The following is a 7,158-nucleotide window of genomic DNA, read 5'->3' on the forward strand; positions in this document are numbered from 1 at the left end:
CTTTTCTTTTTTTTTTTAAATAAAACAATTTATTCCTACATTTCTTTCTTTTTTTTATGGAAAGGAAGATTATACTAATTAGTTAATATAGTATAAGAGGTTGGTAATTTGTTGCTCATTGAAGACATTACATAAAATAGTGGATTTCTAGACTTGTTGCTGCAAAAGGTGTTGACATATGTTGAATTCCTTGAATTCTTCCTGTTTTTGCCATATAGTCCGCTACTGTATAATTTTCCCTGTTAATGTATTTGACCTACGATTGGGGAAGATTTTCCAGAGTAGAGATAGCCTTTGTGATTGTATTTTCTACTTGGCAAGGAACTCCGGAATTCTTGTTGTTGACAAGACCTGCTAGTTGCTTGCAATCTGTTGCTGTAATGGCATTTGATAGTAATTTATTGGTTAACCACTTGCCTATCATTAGCAAAGATTTTGCTTATGCATGGAGCGCTGACGATGCCCAGTTCAAACCCGCCTCAATATGCATAAAGGTTTCTTGGTCTACAAAATAAAGGATAAAAGCATAACCCATCGAAAGGTTTTTTTTCTTGAACGACAGATTGATAAATATGATCCATTCAGAGTTGAACGGATTCCATGACGCTGTAATAGAAGTTGGTATTTTTCATGGGAAGTAGTAATCAAAGGATGTGGAGGAGTGGTCCAAAGGTAATTTTTGATCTGGTCAATCAATTGTTGGGGTTCGGGGAGTTCCTTTCAAATATTATGGAATAATTGTGTTTCCAAATGAACCATAGTATTGTTGCTATGTTGTTTGCGCGAGAAGAGTAAGTTGGAGAATTTATCTAATTTGCAACCCAGTCGCATATCGAGTTTGTCGAAAAATAATCAGTTATTATAGCTAAAGAAAGAGAGAACCAAATGTTCTAGAAAAGAGGCAATCAAGAAAGAGTTGTTGTTCAGTTTCCGGGGTTTCAACATTGCAAAGGATACAAACGGAGAAAATTTTGAGACACGGGGGGCAAGAGGACTTGAAGTTGGAATGGGTTTGTTAACTAATTTCCATAATAACAGTTTAATCCTTCGAATTACTGATATTTTCCACAATCTTTGCCAAAGAAGTTATAGACGTTTTTTACCGAAAAAATACCTAAAGGATGATGCTTCTATCTTAATCATGGTGCGATTTTGCTTAGTTTCTGGATGAAAAAACTCATCTAGTTTGAGCAATCCCAATTTCCTTCTGGGTAATTAGTTCATCTCCCTTCCTGTAAAATATTAGGAGCATCTCCAAGAGAAGGTGTAAAAAATCCCATGTGGATTTTTTATTTAGTCCTTTAATTTATGGGGTCTAAACATAGAGTAAACATAGGACCTCAAATCTAAAAAACTATCTCCAACAATGAGAATTTGAACCTTTAGAATTAAAAGAAAATTAGCTAAAAACATGACGTGGAGGTGAAACCGGAGGTGTAGATAACATTTTCTTGAATACCTTCATATTTAGTAATTGGTCCCTCCTAACTTGTAGGACCCTACTGTTGGAGATGAATTTATGCCATACAGAAATTCAAAATCCTATGTGTCACTTAAAATAAATAAATCTACCCTCTGTTTGAGATGCTCTAAGTCATATGAGCTCCCACGTCGCACGGTGAGTGTGACACCCCCCTCAAATTAAATTAGATAAAAGCTTTCACACAGAGCAATTCTGGAGAAGACAAGTGGCGGAACTCTATTGGATGAGACATTAAAAACTGGATTACACTTTCTTTACACCATGTATTTAACTGGCTGTTAGTAACACCGTTAGCGAAAATGTGGGTATACGATACATCTGTCCATTTTTGTGGCTGAAATATTCATTACACTTCGTTTACACCGAATATTAACAGTACGTTAATTGACGTCGTTAGTGTGGAAAATACCTACATCAAAAACTAGACCTAAAGCTAAGACACCGAAGTGAGTTTTATTCTGTTCTTCTTCTTCTCTTTCTTCTGTTCTTCATGTCTTTCTCCCTGTTGAACTCAAATCCAGTGAATAGCTTTTTTTTGGTGAGGGATTCATGTAAATCTTGAGATCCAGATAAATCGAGAAGAGGGTGATCAATCTGGAAGCTAATTGAGCTCCGAAAGAAGAAGAAATCACAAGAAATGGAAATTAGGGTTTCCGCTAGAATTGAATAAGTTGTATATTTGGAAGAGGGGTTCGATTTATAAAATGCAAACGGAGATTAGAGATGGGTATTGTTTTTGAGAGTAAGGGAGGAGATTTAGCTCCTGATTCTCTACTCACACGGAAGAATTAGTGAATTAGGGTTTTATGAGAACCAGTGATAGTGAAAGAACTGAGTTTCCAAGATAAAAGTTACTGATAATTAAATCTGGGTCTGTTTTTCGTTTCGATGTTGTTCTGTAGTAGGGCATTTCTGGGTTCGATTCAAATCAGTGGAAGAGCCATGGGTTCGATTCAAGTTGATACACATTGAATCACCACCAAGCTTGCGAAGATTCAAGGTTTGTATTTTTTATTTTACTAATTTTTTTAGGGTTTTTTCCTTTAACAAAAACCACCACCACTAGAATACATGTCTGGGTTTGTGTTTTTGTTCCCTAAAGATTGATATATCAGAGTCAAGTGGTTTCAAATGCAAATATAAATTAGGTTCAGAGTGAAATGTCGAATATAAACTAATCATTCAGACCAAATTCTGTTGATTAGACTAATTTATAGATGAGTGACAATTTCAGTTTCACTAATGCTTTGGGTGTGTTGGGTGTGTTCTGTACTTCGTAGGGTACCAAGCATTTTGTAGTGGTCGGAATCATGCATTAAGATGTAAAGATGGATATGCTGATTTCCACAATTGTGACCACCATAATGTTTTTTATATTCATGTATAAATTGATAATCTTTCGAGACAACCTATTTTAGTTCTTACGAGTAATTAGTGATGGTTTGTTCTTAATTGAGGAATAGAGAATTGTATAGGGTTTAATTTTAGTTTCTTTTAGAAATTGAAATCTTAAGTTAGAGTTTTAGTGAATTGAATCAGAAATTTGATTAGTAAGGGGTAGAAAGAAATTAAAAGATGGGTTAAAAAATCTTAAATCATGTATATTAAAGTTCATATGTATAAAATCATAGTTATTGGTTTTATGTTTGCAGAGGAAATGACGTTGCCTTTAATATGTAGTTCCTTGATCTCAATGCTTTTTGTCACAAATGTGTATATATTCTCAACTTTGGTATTGATTATTGTGCTTTGATTTTATGTATACTAGCATTAGGCTTGAAAGTAAATTTCAGTTTCTTGGGTTTTACTTGCAGAGGGGGAAATTTGTGGTATTAGTAGTTAATGTCCTTTATTCTAGAGTGAAAAAAATGGGGCTACTGTTGGAAAGAAATCGATCTTTGAGAGTGTGCTCAGGATGCATTGTACATATTGTGCTCAGTATCTTCCTAACACTCTCCTACAATCTTTGGTGGTGGTGGTGGTTGTGGACCTGTGGTGGATGAAACTTTGAGAAAGGAAAGAGGTTAGGATCTCTTTGTCTCTAGATCATTTAGTTCTTATTCGGAATGTTTTTGCTAACTAAGTTTTCTATTTTATGTTTTTACACAGAAAAAGCAGTCGTGGACTTCTTTGTAAGTGACTGTTATTAACTCCTTAGATTCTTTGACATGATTCCTTCGCTGATGGATCGTCTGCAGCTTTGCGGACTTCGCTGTCATCCACTGTATGAATTGGAACTACTTCAGGATCAGCATCTGAGGATGTTTTCTTTTCTTTTTATTTTCCTTGAGTCTTCTCTGACATCTTGTCAGTGGGAGTCTTGAGATAATCGAATAGCTCTTTCTGTGTAGTAGCCATATCGGTTTGATTCTGTGCAAGGGTCTCTTGCACTTTGATGAGATCAGCAATGGTAGGTGGTGGATTTCCTCTGACTTCCTCGGGGTGTCGGCCGAACAAAGGATGACCCTCCGCGTTGACATGAGGAGGAGTAACATCACAACCGTCAGTGTTAGAGGCCGGAATCGTTCCCGGATATCCTCGTTGTCGTTGTTGTTGTTGTTGCTAGTGCTAGCGCCGTTTGTGTTGGAACCTGTGACTAACCCATACCTAAGACCAGCCATCTTGTGGAGTTGTGAGATTGCAATCGAGAGAATGATCTCCTACTGTGGTCGTCAATCTGTAGATGGGGCAAAACGATTTGCTGGTTTTTACGGAATTGAGGAGACGACCGTACGGAGGAGACTCCTTGAAGCCGAGCGAAATGTTCAACCTCACACAGATGCACTGCAAGAAGGGAGTGCTTTGAATTCGAGAGATCAATCTGTAGTACTCCGGCCTAAACCAAGACAATGGCCGTTCCAGAGTAAATTCGGTCACAAGAGAGGATGAGTCGATCTGTAGGAGGGAAGCTGAGAAATGTGTGGAATCAATGGTAATCAAAGATTGTAGGTGTGTTTTGAATTCTGAATAAGATAAGTTCTGAATGATTGAATTTGCTATGTTGAGAGTAATTGCTCAAATGATGAGTTATTAATCTCGTGCTGTCTGTGAGACGTGAGATTCTTGTTGTTTCAATCATGATTTCTGAGACTTATTTATATTTTTCTCATGGTCACGATGCCTTAATGGATTTTGACATTGTTTTTAAGTAGTGGAAAAAATGTTCCATGTAACTTCAACGGAAACTGTAAAAGCTGATGATGTGGTTATTTATGTCTTGAGTGCATGTGTTATTGATTAGGTAGGCATCCATTTCTCATCTAATTGAAGATATTGTCGAGTTTCTCCTTATTTTCTTCCGAAAGTATGTATTGAATCCCTACTAAGTGGAAGGGGTTAGTGTTTATGTATCTACACGTTTTTGGCATTACAAGTAGTAATTTGTAGTGAAATCACCAAATGTAGCATATTGTGATGTTTTTGTTATCACGATGTTAAGGGGTTTTTGGCATCTCACCATGTTTATTTTTATTCCTGGGTGCGTCTTTGGTATATATTAGCTAAATCCATTGTCAATAGGAAGTTGAGACGGTGATGCACTTCGAGTTGCACTGGTAGATTTCAATGTTATTTAACCTTTTTATCCTTATTGGGATGATTAATTAGCATTGTTCAGCCACTTCAGTCAATTAATAAACCTGTTTTTTTTTGGCAGACAGCTGTTACAGGGTCATTTGTCCTCGGATATTGAAACCAATGATGGTTCAGTTCCAGTGGTGGGATATATGATATCACTAAGATGATGATCACTTATCACCTTCTCAGGGGAAAAATTTAGGTATTCTTGAATTTGTAAGTACTCCAGAGCTCTCATCAACACTTGCAAGACATGAGAAGGATGAAGATATGACAACAGAGGGAAACATATCACTTGGTGATGATGCTGATGGTGTCTGTGAACACATAAAACACGGGCCACCCAAGTGTTCACAAACAATACTCGCATACGTCATAACTCTATAATTGTACATCGTATGCATGACGGGATGATTATATTGATTCATCGACTCAAAGTCTTCGGGCTTGTCATTGTCTAGTCGAATATTATCATAAATAATGTTCGTATAAGGAAATAAATCAAGAGACAAGTATAAATATAAAGCATATGAAGTTTAACGCTGAACGTAAGGTGCTGAAATGTAAATGAGACAGATTTACGTGGTTCGGCACTAAGGCCTACGTCCACGGGGTTTGGTGTTTCACTATGTACTGAATGGTTACAAAGATAGTCGAATGACTTTAGAATATACATAGGTCTGCGGAAGTAGGTGGGTTACTTACTCTTCCTATTTCTCTCTTATATTCTCCTCTAATTGCTCTCCAAAATGGTCTGCCCCTTCTCTCTTAGTGGAGAGGGGTATTTATAGGGAAGGAACGTGGGTCCCATCTCGGAAGTGCCGGTGTAATCTTATCTTCTTGTGCTTTGTGCCTATTACGCAGAGGTCTTCGGTATATGCCGCGGCCTGAGCTTGTACACGAACGGTTATCCTCGCTTCTTCCACGAGCTGATCGACACGTGTATATCTCTTCGGTATTTAATGCGGGTAGATGGATGTCTGCTCGTGTCAGACAAGTGTCTCTTTGTCTGGTCACATCTGTGTCAGCCAAACTTCCTCTCGGCCCTTGATCTGGGATCTTCCTTGGGATTGGGTGCGTTAATACCCAATGGGTATTATCTGGTGCTCCTCTGAGTCATCATACCTCTGTGGTCCTCTGTCCCTGACCGTCAGATCTGCTGACCGATGGCATCTTCTGATGAAATGCTTGCTATCATGTTTTGATGTCTCGCTTCGCATGCCTTCCACGTGTCTTTTTATGTACACGTGGAGGATGATGAAAGGTGTACATACAATTTGCCCCTCTTCTTCTAACTTGGGCGTATTTTGCAATTTTGAAGAAGAAAGGTAGTCCTACACGTTTCCCACTTTGCATTAATTTCTCCCGTAACTGCTCCTTGGTACGAGGAGCAGTTATTGTCTTCTCTAGCTTCATAAATAGGAAAGAGAATGTGAAAAAAAACTTTTATCCTCTTCTTGTCAGTGTTCATTCTCTTCTTGTTCTCTTATTCTTGTTCTTTAGTCATTTACTATCACCGTTCTTGTGAGGAATATAGCATTCAATTTTCTGTTTCTTTTTTCTGCTTCTTTCGTTCTTGATTGTTGCTGCCCCTGTATCTGTCGATATCTCCGATCCTTTTTTCTTCCACTGCGGTTGGTGCTTGTCGTCCTCTTTTATACAGGTATGGGATTTTTCATCAGTTGTTCACCATTGTTTTATCTGTGTATCTATTCGTTTGTCTCCTGCTGCTGTGTTCTTGGTTTTGTGATGAAGATCATACATGTCGAAGCATATATGCTTGCCCCTGTTCTTTGTTACAGCGTCTGTGAGTCTGTATATGAGTATTATCCCTGTATGGAGTATTTTTTAGTTTCTTAGGGTTTTTCATGTTTATCCGGATGAACCATCAATTATGGGTTTTTTGATCTTTAGTGATCTCCTCGTATTCTGCTCTAAACTGTTTTTGTGTTTCCTTGTAGATATGTCTGATCGTCCGCGGGCTCCTTACCAAACTCCTCCGTCTAGTCCGCCAAGGTCCCCTCCGCGTAGAGATCCTGACAGATCTCCACTTGGGGAAGGTCCTCACAAGTCTTCGCAATCGGATCCTCGGGGTCATA

General features: G+C 38.1%; 1 long non-coding RNA gene across 1 annotated transcript; it reads left to right on the forward strand.

Annotated features, from left to right (window-relative positions):
* The first annotated feature begins 1,949 nt into the window (after window positions 1-1,949).
* Window positions 1,950-3,956, forward strand: LOC113331738. The gene is made up of 3 exons (XR_003351132.1): window positions 1,950-2,483; window positions 3,298-3,506; window positions 3,593-3,956. It is a non-coding gene; the product is annotated as an uncharacterized LOC113331738 (long non-coding RNA).
* Window positions 3,957-7,158: the final 3,202 nt, after the last annotated feature.

The sequence above is a fragment of the Papaver somniferum genome, unplaced genomic scaffold (assembly GCF_003573695.1).
Source record: "Papaver somniferum cultivar HN1 unplaced genomic scaffold, ASM357369v1 unplaced-scaffold_128, whole genome shotgun sequence".
Lineage (NCBI taxonomy): Eukaryota > Viridiplantae > Streptophyta > Magnoliopsida > Ranunculales > Papaveraceae > Papaver > Papaver somniferum.